Source organism: Gossypium arboreum, chromosome 13, assembly GCF_025698485.1.
Source record: "Gossypium arboreum isolate Shixiya-1 chromosome 13, ASM2569848v2, whole genome shotgun sequence".
In the NCBI taxonomy this organism is placed as follows: Eukaryota; Viridiplantae; Streptophyta; class Magnoliopsida; order Malvales; family Malvaceae; genus Gossypium; species Gossypium arboreum.
Genome location: NC_069082.1, coordinates 49,029,322 through 49,046,697, shown reverse-complemented (window position 1 = coordinate 49,046,697; position 17,376 = coordinate 49,029,322). Strand labels below are relative to the sequence as shown.

The window sequence follows — 17,376 nt, the reverse complement described above, 5'->3', positions numbered from 1 at the left end:
AAAGGCTAATTTTGAGGGATCTTAGGCATTCCAAAGCCTATACATACACTCTAGAAGAGGAAGAAAAAGGGGGCACGGAATAGGGAGTAAGGAATTACTCCAAGGAAGCCGATTGATCCATCTCAGAAGCCGAATTCACCATCAAGATTGAATATCTCTCCTAAATTTCCCCTTCAAGAGTTTTAAGTTTTCTTTATGTTTTGTATTCTTTATTATTCTGAGATGTTTTCCTTTTTAGTTATGAACTAAATCCCCTAAATACCTAAGATGAATCTTGTTATTATTTTCTCAATTGTATGATAAATATTTAACTTGTTCTTAATTATGTATTCTTAATTCATGTTTTGATATCCCAGGATACTGATTCAAGATAAGCTCTTATTCAGAGGAGGAATAGACCCTGTCTAAGAGTACATTTGTCATAATTAACCGGAGTTGATTGCGCCCCTAGACATAGGGTGACAAGATTTTGCCGGATTAGGGTGAAACCTAATAAGAGGATCCATAGATCGAGTTAATGCAACCCTCGGGTGTTAATTAGAGAAAGGTCTCAATTATTCAATCTAGGGATTAGATGTTATTAGTCTTGAATAGGGATAATAACATAACTTAGGGATCTTTACGGAATAAGTTAAATGAATAAATCGTCCGATTCGGAGCCAGAATAACAAGTACAGTCTAGGTGGATTTTTTCTTAGGTATTGTCTTAATTTAATCGATTTTCCCAAAAGAAATTCCCCAATTCTATTCTCTGTGAATTCTTAGTTTAGATAATTAGTTAGTTAAAACAAAAACCTCTTTATTCTTAGGCTAGATAATAAAAAGACAATCATTACTAGTACTTTTAGTTCCCTTGGGTTCGACAATCCGGTCTTGCTAAAACTATACTACTGTTCGATAGGTACACTTGCCCACATCGCGATAATAGTTAGTTTCAAGAACGATTAATTATAAATATTTAAAACCTATCACGAATTAATGCGACCAAGTTTTTGGCGCCGTTGCCGGGGAATCTAAAATATTAGGAACACTTAATTTTTATTACTTTAGCCATTTATTTTTCTTACAATCTAATTTTATTTTTAATTTTATTCTAATTTACTAATTTTATTTTTCTTTCTTCTGACAGGTTTTTATAGTTTATAACTAGAAAAAACCCGTCAGGACCACTACTTTTTGACAAAGAAATCGATCATACAGTTCGCAGAAACCAAAGAGAAATAAGGTGAAGCTTAAGATACACAGAGAACGAGCCAGAGAACGATACTCAAACCCCAACCGTAGAGATGGTTGAAAACCAAGACAATCAGCTACCTCCTGCAATTGCGGTGAATCAAAATCCTGCTCCACGCACTATGTATGATTATGCTAAACCTTCTTTAACAGGAACTGAATTGAGCATAGTTAGACCTGCTGTAGCTGCAATTACTTTTGAACTAAAACCTAACCTATTCAAATGATACAACAATTTGTTCAGTTTGATGGTTTGCAGGATGAAGATCCCAACGCTCACTTAGCAAACTTTTTGGAACTATGTGATACATTTAAAATTAATGGCATTTCTGAAGATGTCATTCGTCTTTGGTTATTCCCTTTCTCATTGAGAAACAAAGCTAAACAGTGGTTGAACTCGTTACCATGAGGGTCAATTACTACTTGGGAACAAATAACCGAAAAATTTTTACTAAAATATTTTTCGCCGACTAAAACGGCTAAATTATGTAATGATATCTCTTCTTTTGTGCAAATGGATTTAGAAACACTCTACGATGCATGGGAGAGATACAAGGACCTTTTGAGAAGGTGCCCTCACCATAGGTTACCATTTTGGCTTTAGGTTCAAACATTCCATAATGGCCCGAATCCTTCGATTTGGCAAATAGTTGACGCAGCTGCTAGCGAAACCATCAATAATAAAACACCTAAAGATGCTTATGAGTTCATAGAGGAGATGTCATTGAATAACTATCAGTGGCAAGTCATGAGGACAAAACCAACAAAAACAGCCGGTGTTTATAACGTCGATTCGATCACCATGCTCTCTAATCAGGTAGAACTCTTGAATAAGAAAATTGATGGTTTTCTTAGTTCTTCACAGGTTCACCCAGTAATGCAGTACGAAGCAAGTGGAGGTGGAACAAGCCATTCAGAATACCAACCTTATGGCCACAACATGGATAACGAGCAATTAAATTACATGGGTAATAATCCTCGACCTCAAAACAATCCATATAGTAACACTTATAATGCAGGTTGGAGGAACCACCCAAATTTCTAATGGGGAGGCCAAGGAAATCAGAGAACCACCTTCGGGCTACCAACAGCCACCCTATCAACAGGAAAAGAAGCCGAACCTTGAAGAGATGCTCACAAAGTTTATCTCAATGTCGAAAACTTGTTTCCAAAACAACGAGACAGCACTTAAAAATCAACAAGCGTCGATCCAAGGGCTTGAAACTCAGATAGGCCAGCTTTCTAAACTAATCTTCGAATGACAACAAGGGAGCTTGCCAAGTAATACTGAACTGAACCCAAGGGAACAGCTCAACGCGATTAACGTTCAAGATGAAGAAGGATTTGTTGAGCCTGAGCCAAAACCAAGGCAAGAAACTGTGGTAAGCAAAGGTCAAGGTGAGGTAGATCACAATAAAATTAAATCGATAAATGTCGAATATAAATCTCGTGTGCCATACCCCAACACGACAAGGAAAGACTGCTCAGATGAACAATTTGGTAAATTCCTTAAACTCTTAAAAAATTTACATATTAACTTACCGTTTATTGAAGCTCTATCACAGATGCCAAACGCAATGAAATTTTTAAAGGAGCTTTTAGCAAATAAGCGGAAGATGGAAGAGGCATCGCATGTGGAGCTCAACGCAGTTTGCTCAGCTATTCTCCAAAATAAACTACCCAACAAACTTAAAGATCCAGGGAGTTTTACAATTCCTTGCTTAATTGGTAGTTTAGATGTTAATAATGCATTAGCTGATTTGAGGGCTCGTATTAACGTCATGTCTTACAAAATGTTCAAACAATTAGGTCTCGAGAAACCTAAACAGACTAGGATGAGCATTCAATTAGCAGATAAAACTATAAGATTTGCTAGGGGTATTATTAAAGATGTGCTAGTTAAAATTGATAAATTTATATTTCCCGTTGACTTCATTGTTCTAGATATAGAGGAGGATAGCAACACTCCTTTAATTCTAGGAAGGCCCTTTTTAGCAACTGCTAAAACAATTATTGATGTTGGCACAGGTGAACTCACACTCCGTGTGGGAGACGAAACAATCACCCTTCAAGCTCGCAATTCTGGCAACACAATGGAAATTGAAGGTGATCGTCTAAACCATTCTACTAAAACTAACAATATGGTGCAACCTACTTTACAGGAAATGAGTTTGAAGGAAGTACATGAACTATTCTCAAGAAATAGTAGAGGACCCATTCATGAAGATTGAAGGCTACAAATCGAGGAGCTAGATGAATGGCGGATGCATAAACTGAGAACACTTGACAAACCGAATCTATGACAGAACAAGCTCAGTCCCTTTCCAAATCAACTTAAGGTTAGAGATAGAGTCTTATTAGATGCCACATATCCCCACATTGTCGCTACCACATTGAATGAAGAAATCCCTCTTACGGTACTCTGCATTTTCCCATTCGGTACGGTCGAGGTGAGTCATCCCAAGTTCGGCACTTTTAAGGTAAACAACACCCATTTAAAACCTTATTTTGATGAGATTAATGGCAGGAATGAGGAGCATAAACTCCTCAAACCACCATGATCATTCAAAGGAGAAGTAAGTCGAGCTTAGACTATAAATAAGCGCTTCTCGAAAGGCAACCCGAGCACTAACTGTATTAACTTTTTTAGAATTTAGTCTTCAACATCTAACTTACTAACTGAACGCTTGAATACAGGTTTTCCACAGGGACACGGCCAAGAGCACGGGCGTGCTTAGGGCCGTGTGACAATAGGACAATAATTTTTCCCAAACACGAGCTGCGATAAAACGCCACGGCCGTGCGACATGGCCGTGGTTGAACCTTCCAAAACAACACGGGGGTGAGACACGCCCGTGTCGAAGAACCGTGGGTGAACTTGTTAAAACAGCATGGGCGTGCGACACGCTCGTGGTCGAACCTGTTAGATTGATAAAGGCGTGGGTTTGAATAGACAGGCGTGGGAGAAGTGAACAATGTTAGACACGACCGTGCGACACGGCCATGTGCACCTACACGCCCAAGAAACACGGGCGTGTACTAAATGTCAGACGAGCCCAAATTCAAAATTCGCGAATCACACGGGCTGAAATTGGGGAACAAGGGCCTGTTACCTGGCCATGTGCCCCAAAATCTATAAATACCCTGCACTATTCATTGTCTTCCCCCACTCAAAAACCCTAACCCTAGCCGCTGCAATTCCACACGGCCTCCTTGCCACGCCTGTGTGCCGCCTCTAACTCCATTTTTGACGCCCATTCTCCTTTTTCTAGCGTTTGTTCACTCTTTTCTCGTTTATTCTTACTAATTTCTAGGGCTATTTATCATAATAACATGCAATTTTTCATGTTCCTTTCTTATTTTTATCATACAAATGTTATATCTAGAATAGTTATTATCTTTTTCATGTTAAAATTTTTACTCATTATATGATTTCTCTACTTTATTTGATTAACTAGAAGTAAATATTCATGATTAGAACAATATATATACTCATGCCTTTAGTGTTAACATTTTTCATCCGTCACACATATTGCATTCCATGAAATTCGTTGCCATTTTTATGCCATACAATTGATTGCTTTGATTAACTTGTTAGTCTTAGTAGTTACTGAAATTATGATTGTTATTTACAAATTATCTTCATTTTACTTTGATCATTCCTCAAAATGAATTAATGGTTCTTGATTGCAGGTACCATGTCATCTTCACGAGGAAAGAAAACTGACGTACCTACTTTGAAGAAGAGGAAGGAAGCATCATCTTCCGCGGGTCCAACCATGAAAATTCGTCACCCTCTCCTACAGTTCTCCCGAGGGCCCCAAGAAGAGCTTTTCCAAATACTTTGGGCCCGACCTTTAATTGTGGGCTGCTGCATTGATTGTGCTGCCGTAGAACAAGTTCAGTTGGCTGATGTGATTCAGGCCCTCCTAACCACCGACCCTTGGGAGCTGTTCTTTGGGATCATCGAACCAACATACCTCGAGCTCACGATGGAACTATGTTCAATGTTCCATCTTTAGATAGTAATAACGAATTACGATGATCCCAGCACGGTCCAATTTTGCCTAGGCAGGTTAGTCCGCCAGCTAAGCGTCCCAGAGTTCAGTGCTGCACTGGGCTTATATAGGGAGGAGTTCAAGGAGGAGAATGAACTAAATGCTCTCACTCGCCACATACATTTCTCTCCCTCGAAGTGCTGGCACATTTTGGCCCCTAGCGCAGCCTCCTACAATCCTTACCGCTCCAAGGCATCAGTTCTCCCACCATCTCTGAGGTACCTACACACCATTTTGGCTCACACGATTATAGGGAGGCGAGAGAGCACTGGCGTCGTCAACACTCACGACGCCTACTTCTTATGGTGTATGTCGCATGGGCACGTCATTGATCTTGACTATTTCATCGCCCTTGTGATTTAGCACCAGACGGAGTGGCATAAGATGGGGTCATCTCCATTGGCCCCTATGTTACTCGGTTGGCTCGACACTTCGGGCTCCTCAGCACTACGGCTCAAGAATCATCCCTTACCCTCATCGGCCAGATGTCTCCACAAGGTATCTCGAGCATGCTTAGCATGAGAATGATCGAGAGGCGCCAAATAACCTACCCTTATCAATATCGTCTCACCCAATCTACTGATGAGGAAGCCTACAAGGACATTCTTGATGATGTCCGTCCACAGCACAAGGACCTACCGACTCAGCCACTACCACCCTCTCGTCCAGTTCATGCGGCGACTTCATATGCTGACATCTTTGAGCGCCTCACTAGATTCGAGTAGCAGTGCTTTCAACAATTTGACAACATTGATGCTACTCTACAGTAGATTTGTCAGCACCTCCACATCTCATCGCCAGACCCACCTCGCGAACCATCCAGCGATGAAGATGTTTAAAAACATTTATTTATTATTTTATGTTTTTAATTTTTATTAAAACTACTTTTTATTTTTATTATTAGATTTTATAATTTTATTTTTAATTAGGTTATTTCTTTATGAGTAACTATTCTTCCTAATAGTCCCTAAAAATTTCCTAATTTTATCATAGTTATATAGAGCTCTTAAGCTCATCATCGCATAGGAACTAACAACTCCACCGGGAAAGGTTCTTCATGACTGCCATGTCCTGATCGACCACGACCATAGCTACCACTAGATATAATATTCTTTTGGCACAGGACTTATGGACTAATGAACCTCTACGACCGCCGGAGTATCCTCCTCCACTCTCAAACCGATTACTCTCCAAAACTCCAGTTCGAGGAATTTATCATACAGGAAGTTTCACTTCTCTCCTTATCTTATTTATACTCTAATATCTATCTTTGTACATTGAGGGTAATGTACATCTTAAGTGTGGGGGGTGTTTATTTCATTATCAGAAAAATCCTTGAATGACTACCTTGTTCTCTTGAAAAGCTCTCATATCATATTTAGGATAAATTTTGATTGATTTTTTATTTTTGTTGATATATCTTGAATTAAAACATAGGCATTTATGCATTGATTGTTTAAACTTAAAGACATTAGAGAATCAAGCATGATAAGTTGATTTTTAAGAATTTAAAATCTTAGGTTGTTTCTCCAAAGTTTAGGTATTACTTTGAGTTGGAATTCACAAGTTTTAAACATCAAAAAGCCATAATTTTTGTGATATTTTTGAGCCTTTTGAGCATCTATTAATTCTTTCATGCTCACTTTTATTATTGCTTTGAGTGCGTCAGTATTGAACTATTATTCTAGAACTTGCTTGATTATGCATGTCAAGACCACACCATTTGATTTGATATGTCAAAATGATTAAGGCACTTAAGATTAACCCACTCATGCCATGAAAAGCCTACCTCCACGATTAACCCCTAGTAAACCACCTTGAGCTTAACAAGCCATTTCTTGTATTACCCTTAATATTAACCCTCAACCCATTATTGTTGAAATCCCCTAAATTAATTTGATCCTTATTTTTGTCGAGATTTAAGTTGAGTAAATTGCTTAGCTATGTCTTGTATGTAATAAGTTAGTCTATGTTACTTAACTTGTTCTTAAAAAAAAACAACAACTATGTATACACATTAGTAATTCCATATTCTGAGAAGAAGCTCTGTTGTACGCAAGTGATGATTAACTCTTTTTCTAGTTAGGCAATTTTTTAATTCAATCTTGATTCTAACCCTTTCTTTCAGGTTGTGACCACACCCCCTAACCAAGCTTCATTACAACCCTCTAAAGACCTTTTGATTGATGTTTCATCTCAATTTATCAGTGGTGGAGATTTGATTTTCATGCAAGCCTATGGTAATGACTTTTCATTATTGATTATTAAGTGCTTCATTTATTGTCCTTAAAACACCTCGACTGATTTGAGTGAATCTTTAGTAAGGATGTGAAACTCTATGATATTTCGAATCAAAGGTAATTACTTAAATGAGGAGAGACACCTATGTTTTCAAGAGAAAATGATCAACTTGGAATGTTTGAAATTTTTATGTTCTTTTAGTTGAATTCTCAATGTATGATTACTTATGAATTATTTTGAGATATTATCGATAGAAATTATAAGTTGAGAAGAATTTATTTTGATTATGAGTTGAGAATTTTGCTTGAGGACAAGCAAATGCTTAAGTGTGGGGGTATTTGATAAACCATAATTTATACATATTTTCACCCCATGTTTAATGCATTTTATGAATGATTTCCTATTAGAATGGGTGAATTCGATGCTCCTAATGCTTTAATTTCATGTTTTATACTTAGGAGAGTATATGAGAGCGAAAGGAATGAGAAACGAGCCAAAATCGGAGAAAATGGGCCAGAGTACGAAATCAACATGGCCTGGACCTCTTCACACGGCAGACCACACGGCCGTGTCAATTTGGCAGGCTCGAGCACGGCCTGAAGTAATCGTACAAGGGCGTGTTACACGGGCGTGTCCCTACTGAGCCCAAGTTGAGTCCAATTCAGAAAAGGCTAATTTTGAGGGCTCTTAGGCATTCCAAAGCCTATAAATACACCCTAGAGGAGGAAGAAAAAGGTGGCACAGAATAGGGAGTAAGGAATTACTCCAAGGAAGCCGATTGATCCATCTCAGAAGCCGGATTCACCATCAAGACTGAAGATCTCTCCTAAATTTCCCCTTTAGGAGTTTTGGGTTTTCTTTATGTTTTGTATTTTTTATTATTCTGAGATGTTTTCCTTTTTAGTTATGAACTAAATCCCCTAAATACCTAAGGGGAATGAAACCTAAGACGAATCTTGTTATTATTTTCTCAATTGTATGATAAATATTTAACTTGTTCTTAATTATGTATTCTTAATTCTTGTTTTGATATCCCAGGATACTGATTCAAGATAAGCTCTTATTTAGAGGAGGAATAGACCCATTCTAAGAGTACATTTGTCATAATTAAGCGGAGTTGATTGTGCGCCTAGACATAGGGTGATAAGATTTTGCCGGATTAGGGTGAAACCTAATAAGGGGATCTATAGATTGAGTTAATACAACCCTAGGGTGTTAATTAGAGAAAGGTCTCAATTATTTAATCTAGGGATTAGATGTTATTAGTCTTGAATAGGGATAATAACATAACTTAGGGATCTCTACGAAACAAGTTAAATGAATAAATCGTCCGATTCGGAGCCAGAATAACAAGTACAGTCTAGGTGGATTTTTCTTCAAGTATTGTCTTAATTCAATCGATTTTTCCAAAAGCAATTCCCCAATTCTATTCTCTGTGAATTCTTAGTTTAGATAATTAGTTAGTTAAAACAAAAACCTCTTTATTATTAGGCTAGATAATAAAAAGACAATCATTACTAGTACTTTTAGTTCCCTTGGGTTCGACAATCCGGTCTTGCTAAAACTATACTACTGTTCAATAGGTACACTTGCCTACATCGCGATAATAGTTAGTTTCAAGAACGATTAATTATAAATATTTAAAACCTATCACGAAATAACGCGCTCAACAGATCAGAATCTTAGCTCGTGAGATTAAAAAGTCGAGAAATCTGAGGCTGTGTGAGAAATTGATGAGGCTAGTGAAAGCAAATCATTAATCTATTCGCGATAAGATTTTCGGAGACAAAAATCCCTAAGAGGGGGAGAGTTGTAATAGCTCATTTTTAGGGTTAATCAGAATAGTGGTTTCGGTGCCACCAAATTTGATGACTAGGTTTGTAAATATTATATTTAATATTTACGAGTTAATTGTGATTTTAAAAATGTTTTTGATATTGTGATTTTTATTTTATAAGCGATTTATTAAGTTCAAGTGGTATGACCCTAAGGTCAAGTGCGTTTAGAAAATGAGGCATTGGGACCTCCTTTCTATCAATTGAGTCATAAATATTTTTATAAATATTTACGGAGTGGCAATAAGATGGTATTAAAGTTTCATTGAAAAATTTTATCGTTTCGATAGTTAATTAAGCAAAAAGGACTAAATCGCGTAAAACGCAAAAGTTGCTTGCTAGTAGAAAAAGGTGTTGTTTGGCTTTGGCTTTTAAAGTGAAGGTCCTCAAATGGTAATTAAACCATTTGAATTGTGAGTGGAGATGTTTGGTCATGCATGAAATATTTTAGTGGTTTTACATTAAGGGTAAAATTGTAAATAGGTTATTAAAGGTTAATTAAATAAATAAAACATGAAAATGCATGAAAAGTTCATCTCTTTCAGCCGAATATGAAAGAAAAGAAAGCCATGGTTGTTCTTTTAAGTTTCGGCCATTCATCTTCATGCATGTAAGCCCGTTTCGTCTCGGTTTTTATAATTTTTACGTTTTTGAGATCGCTGCTTCGTAATCTAGCTAGCCCGTATCTCCGATTTCAAAATTATTAAAGTATTTGGATGATGCCATTATTGAATGTTTGAGTATCTTGATGTTTAATGATAGAAAATAAATCTTTGATGTTATATTAATGAGTTTTGTTAAGTGAATTTTAGTAAAAATGTCAATTTTGGACTAAATTGTGAAATATGATAAATTGTGTGGTAAAAGTGTGAATAACTAAAATGCGTGGGCTGCTAGGGACATTGGTGATATTCGGCTATAGTAGGATTGTACTCAATTTCATGAATTTGCATTTTTATGATATAGGGACTAAATTGTAAAGAAGTTGAAATATTAGGGGCAAAAATATAATTTTTCCATAAAGTGATTTATGGACTGTTTTGATATCATGAAAATTCGTCTAAGCTTAACTATGGTTAAAAATGGTTAATATGCATGTTTTGAGCTTAGGGACTAAATTGAATAAAAGTAAAACTTTAGGGGCAATTTTGTAAAAATGTCAAAAATGACCAAATTGCATGAAATGAAGTTTTTTACTGTCTAAATTAATGTATTGAATGAAATTATTAATTTAGATCAAGATCAGGTGGAAAATCAAGGAAAACGAGAAAATTACCAAAATGCCCCTGAACTTTGGTATCTCTACAACTTAGCCAGGTAAGTTCGTATGCTAATAAACGTATTTAAATTGTGTTATAAATACTTTTTTATTATCATTTAATTGTCATGAATATCAAATGATTTAATATGAGCAAGAATCAACAAAGTCATGACATCCGAAAGCCCGTACGAACTTTAAGAATAGTATAGGATACAAATGTCATGACATTAGGTTACCGAGATGTGACTTCGTGTAAGGCCTTGTGTGGGACAGTGGTATCGATATATGATAACATGTAAGACCATATCTAGGATATGACATTGTACGAGCTATATGTGATTATCGTGTATCCTTAACGATTCAGAATGGTTCAACGGGTAAAGTCAAGTCGAGAAAGAAAGTGTAAGTCTTTAAGCAATTAAACATCATTTATATTGAATGTGACTTGGTTTAATATACTGTTTTGGAATCTATATATTCATAAAAGAGCTAGTCGAATGTGTTTAAAAATAGAAATACTGTATTTGAGTTTAATTGACTAAGTTATATCATTAAAAGTTCGAATGGTCGATATGAAATATCTGAAGTTTTTGTTATATGAATTGTGTACAAAACAGTTTTATAATAGTGATATTCAGGCTTTAAGCCTAGCAAACATTGTGCTGGTGAATGTAATCGGGCTTTATGCCTAGCAGGCTTATTGCTGGTGAATATAAAACCAGACTTTAAGTCTAGCAGGCCTTAGCCGGTGTGTAATTCAAGCTTATGCCTAATAGGCTTTATGCTAGTGAATTATTAAAAGTTTATGCTTAAAAGAATTCATGCTGATGTGGTATTTGAATTCAGTAAACGAGCTAAATGGCCAGGTATGAATAAACTTATTATATATTTAATATAAGTTAAGTAAGTAACATGATGATTTATTACAAATAATGTGTGATGCAAATGAAGTATATATGTGATTATGGAATGTGTATTCGGTTTGATGATAAAATGATATGAATATTTTAGAATTTGGTTTGTGAATATATGTGTACAAGACCATCTATATTCAGCCATATGGATATTTCGTGTTTGTGATGTTATAATACGATTTTTGAACTTGTGTATATGATTGTCGATTATATGAAGTTGAAAACTTATGAATGAGGACATGAATAATTTGAAATTAGTTCATGAATTGATGCTTTAATTGTTAAAGATTTATCTAATTCGAAACTGTTATATGAATGTTATGATCATTTTAGACTCATATACGAACTTACTAAGCTGTGAAGCTTACTTTGTGTTATTTTTTTTATGTTTTGTAGTGTTTCAAATGTTTTCTCAGGTTGGAAGTCAACAGAGATCATATCACACTATCCGGTTATTGAATTACGATATTTTTACACTTTGAGGCTTGGTTTATGGCATGTAAGGCTAGTGTTAAGATGCTATATTTTGTTGTGATTTTAGCCATGTGATTTGGCTTATAAAGGTTGGCGTGTATTGGCCATTTAAGTTGGCCTAAAGTATATGTTTGATAAATGACATATGTGATGTTTATAATGCTTTTGTGTATATAAATAATGAATTGATATGTTTGAGAAGCATGATTTAGGTGATGAAAGATTGAGAATAATACACAAGGAAGATATGTAAAATTTTTTATAATGATATGTTGTTTTGGATATGTTTAAGATTGAATTTTGAGTAGTGATTTGGTTTGTGATACAATGTTTTGATTTGTATATGAGTTTTCCATGTTGTAATTGCCTAAGTGTGTTTTGAAATGGCATGAAGTGTGGTATTTAGGAATGTTTGTGAAGGGTGAGAAGTGTGGCTTTAACCAAGCCTATTTTCATTCAACACGGCTGAGCACACGGGCGTGTGGCTTGACCGTGTGTGTCACATAGCCTTGGCACACGGCAGTGTATCCCCTAGGTAGCTTCTCGAATTAAGTCAGTATACCCTACAGACTTGACACGACCTAGACACAGGGTATGTCTTGTGGCTATATAAGGCACACGAACTGGCACATGGGCATGTGGCCGGTCGTGTGACCCAAGTCAGTATTCATGCCCTATTTCCACACGGCCTGGGACACGGGCATGTCACTTGGCCGTGTGAGTGACACGACCCCTACAGAGATGAAAATTTTCTAAGTTTCCAAAAAGTTTCAACTGTCATCGGTTTAATCCCGAACCTCTTTTGAGTATGTTTTAAGGCTATGATGAGCCTAGTAAGGGACAATATGATTGTGAATGATAAAGGTTTTAAATTGTATATAAAATGTATGATTCGAATGTGTTTAAATGTTATGATGTAAGTCTGGTAATGATGTGATCCGGCTCAGGTGGTTGAGTCAAATTCACTTAGTTGCCCGATCGTAGACGAGAGAGTCGTTCGTGCCTCGAATCTTAGAAATAGAAGTGAAAAGATAGGTTTGGATAAGCGGAAGGTTTCAAAGAAGGGTAAGTTTAGTATTAGGTTCGGCTATGATTAGCAAAGGTGGATGTTGGATGGTTAGCTCAGTTTGGTGATAACAAAAAAGAAACCCAAAGGATGGGGATGGAAAACGAGCTTAACGTTAGGAATGATTCAACACTAGATAGTGTCACCCCGGTTCCTATATTGTTAAGGTGAAAATGATGAATAGAAGGATAGGTGAACGCCACACCAAGATTGGTGATAAGTTCAAACAAGGATGATTGACGCCACTAGTACAAGCTAGATAAGTCTTCGAAACTTGTACGAGATATGAGAGGAAGCAACCTCACAAGAACAATGTTCATTAAAACAAATTGACAAAAGTCCTTTTACAATGAAATCAACAAACTATTTATAGGCAATCATGTAGTAACCGAATGGACAAACTAGCTAGCTTAAAGACTAAGCAAATTCGGTCATGAATTAACTAGAATGTTCTAGAATGAAAACATTAAGTAACTAGTCTTGATTCGGTGATGGGGATGGTGTTTGACAGACTTCATGTATGAGCTTTAATCACTTGAATGAATGTGCACCTTTGGGAGCTCAACGGGTTGTCTAGGTTCGCCAAGGGTGCATGAAACTTCCAAGAGGTGTCTCTTGGCGAATAGGTGCTTAGAAACTCCAAGGGTCCTCCCGTGCATCGGTGTACATGGAACTTGGAAGGAGGCTTGAACCTAGCCGTACATACACTTGCATTAATTGTCCTCCATTCATGCATGTGTGCCGTCCAAGGAAGATGTATCTTTCAATATTCATTAACCCTCCATGTACATGAATGTAAGGCTTCCAAACATTGAACCGAAATATGCATGTATCTTCTCGTTCAATGAACATTCCCATACATGCACCTTGTCACGAATGAACCTCCACATTCGGCTAACCTACATAATTAAATAACATAATTAAATAAAATAATTATTCATATAATCATAATTAAGAATATTAACTAAACAACTTAATGACAATAACTAAATTCAGACATATTAATTATAAGTCAACTATTAAATTCGGCTAGCTCAAATAGTTAAAAGCACTTAGTGAGCTAAGTTGAGCTAGGGAATTCGGCATGAGCTGTAGCAAACTTAGTTAAAAATAAAATCGAAACTTAGTTTATTAAAATGAAGAAGAAATGAGCTGAAATGAGCTAAATTCGAGCTCAAGTGAGCTAAATCGAGCTCAAGTGAGCTGATTGAAGCTGAATGGCGCATGGGGAGCTGGAGAGGAGCTGAAATCGGATTGCAAAAGGGTGCATGGAGTCTTCAAGGCATTGTCCTTAGCTCCTTCAACGTCATGGACCTTGATATCATCCCAAATACGCATCACCAAGGCTGATAAAACGCCTTGAAATTGTTTGGTTCGAGCTCGAGTCACGGGGCCTTTTGAAAGCTCGATTAGTTCTTGATTTGCATTCGAGGATGCCCCGGGCATGCTTACATCGGTAATGCCTCGAACTCTATTCCAGTTCAGAATACGGGTAAGGGGTGTTACAAAAATGCGAAAACACACTCAAATGCTCATCTAGCCACTGATCCTACCAACAAATCCCAAAACTTCTAACCCCAAAAACTGGGGCGTTACATAAAGTGCAAAAGTTACATAAATTAACAATTGAATGTGAAATTAGTTGTGTGATGAAATGTGTTATTTGTTTTATTCCGTAGCTAACATTGACCTGGATTTCTCGAAAAAGAAGGGAAAAGACAAGGTCGTTGATGAATAGCTCAGAGTTTACAATTTGTGTTTCTATAATCCGAACTAATTTATAAATTACTGCATTTTGATTTGTTTGCGCATAGTAAGTATTTGAGGTGAATTCTTGTTCAATTGGGTTTATTTGAATAATTTGATAATGAAAATGATTCAATTATGTATATTTGAGAAATATATGCATCTTATGAATGTATGAATTGAATATATGTTTTGTGGAAATTTTGGTTTTATAAAGTTGAATAAATGCACTCATGTTAATAAAATATATGACATTGAGACATTGTTCGTATTAAAATATAAAATGAAAACCCTATTAACTGTTTAGGCTAGGTCAAATATAGATGGTATGCTATATGATAGGAAGTGTTCAGGGTTACTTCGACTATGAGTTGATGAGGCACTGGGTGCCAGTTTGCTTATGTTTAACCAATGAAACACTGTGTGTCAACTTATTATAGCGTTGAGCACAATTATTTGCTTTAGAATTATCCGATGAGGCACTGGGTGCCAAATTAGTGTGTTGGTTGGCTCCATGAATCCGTCCAAGTCTGAGTCTTGTTAATATGGATATAAAGAATGAAATAACGTATATAAATTGATATTATTCGAGAAATATGAAAAGAAAAAGAAATAAGAAATGAAGTGAAAGTATAATATATGGATTGAAATGGGAACATTAATATGTTATGTTCCATGAGTTTTGAAATTAGACTTTGATATGGAAATGATTTTATATACATTTGTTAATAGATTTGATAATCTTACATGTCATTTTTATTCCATAATTATATTTCTTAATGTTTTATATTATACTTAATGTTTGGATTATAGAAATAGAATTAAGATATGCTTAGTGTGTGGTTTTGTGTTCCGTGCGTAGGTTAGGAATATTTCAGTTTGTTGTCGACTTGTCCAACTATGATCTTGGTCTCAAGTGTGGTGATGCTTCTACTTTGTTATGGTATGTACCTAGGAGGTCTTTTGGTTGATAGTTTGTGTTGGTAACGTGACGACATTTTGAATATTAAGTGTATTTATTCATGTGGTTGATGTTTAAATTATATTTTGGTATTGTTAGCTTAACTAGAAGATTTACATGTGCTTAGTTTTATATTTGGTGACTTAGGTAGTTAGGTTATTAGTTCAATATGGAAATTTAGTATGAATGAATGGTTGAATGGTTTGTTGCATTAATTTGTTTGAATGGTTAATTGAGGTGTCATTTGAGGCATATTGGTTAGATATGTAGATGCTATTGTTGTGTTTTGTTTGGTTTGGTTTGCGAATTTGATATGAAATGAACTTATAAAGGGATGAGATTTTACCATTTTGATGTTAGGTATTGATACTTTGACATTTGGCATCGATACTTGACCATATGAATAGTTTTAAAACAAACAAAATGCTAAAATGGTATCGATTTTTATTTGAGTATCGATACTTTTTCATAAAATATCGATACCACATAATAAATATCGATACTTATGTTTTGAGGTAATAAACAGAATCATAACTTGGTATCAAATTTTCATAAGGTACCAAAGCAGTATTGATACCTACTATGAATTATCGATACCAATTTTAAGATTTTGAAATTTCATTTTTCAAATCCATATTATGCTTAGACTATTTCAAATAGGTCTTTATTGAATTCAATTTGCTATGTTGCATAGTGTATAATTACGAGAATTATGTGTAAACACATTATGTATGAATTAATTATAATAAACTGATTTTTTTTAAATTATATATTGTTCGTATTGGATTGTACTTATTCGTAACATTTAATTGTTTGGTTCCTGTGACCGGAACTGGTGAGGGGTGTTACAGTATCTAGGACTTAATTGGATGATTACTAGTTAAGCTTTATAAGTTGTTTTATCACCCAATAAAAATATTTATTTAACAATTGGATCCTAAATGAAATAAAATATGTTAGAAATTGGTTAAATTTATTATTAGTTTTACAGTAAGTTATGGATTTAGGATCTATTTGATTCATTGAAAATAATTTTTGAAAAATATTTTTAAAAAATAGTATGATTTTTGAAAACTATAATAATTTTTATATTTGAATGTTTTTATGTAAAACATTTTTAGTATTTGATAAATTTCCTTAACTCATTTTTTGAAAATTATTTTAATTGAAACAAAGCATAACATAAATATTTTTATATTTAAAAAATAATTCTTTTCATAGCTACTCTAGAATATTAAATTTAATTGTTAATTAAATCAATAAACAACATCAATTCTAAATACTTTTTTAAAAAAAAATTAAATCTATAAATTTAATTAGTGATGAATGCATGGCTTGAGTTGGAAACAAGAGCATTTTCGTAATGTCTAATAATAAATTTTTTCTAATTTTTTATTTAAGAATTTCATTGAAATGTATAAATATATATTGCAATTTAAATAAATTTAACATTGTTTTTTAATGAAGAAGTCTCACACTAAAAAAATGAAATTATAAATGCTACCTTAAATTGACTAAATTATCAATAAATGCCAACTTATTTAAAATTTTATTAGATTAGGCCATTTTTTGAAAGGATTACGAGAA

The 17,376-nt window shown here is 35.0% G+C and overlaps 1 non-coding gene across 1 annotated transcript; it reads right to left on the bottom strand.

Annotated features, from left to right (window-relative positions):
* Positions 1–1,714: 1,714 nt before the first annotated feature.
* On the bottom strand, positions 1,715–1,821 carry LOC128287612 (small nucleolar RNA R71). Its single transcript, XR_008278311.1, has one exon. It is a non-coding gene; the product is annotated as a small nucleolar RNA R71 (small nucleolar RNA).
* Positions 1,822–17,376: the final 15,555 nt, after the last annotated feature.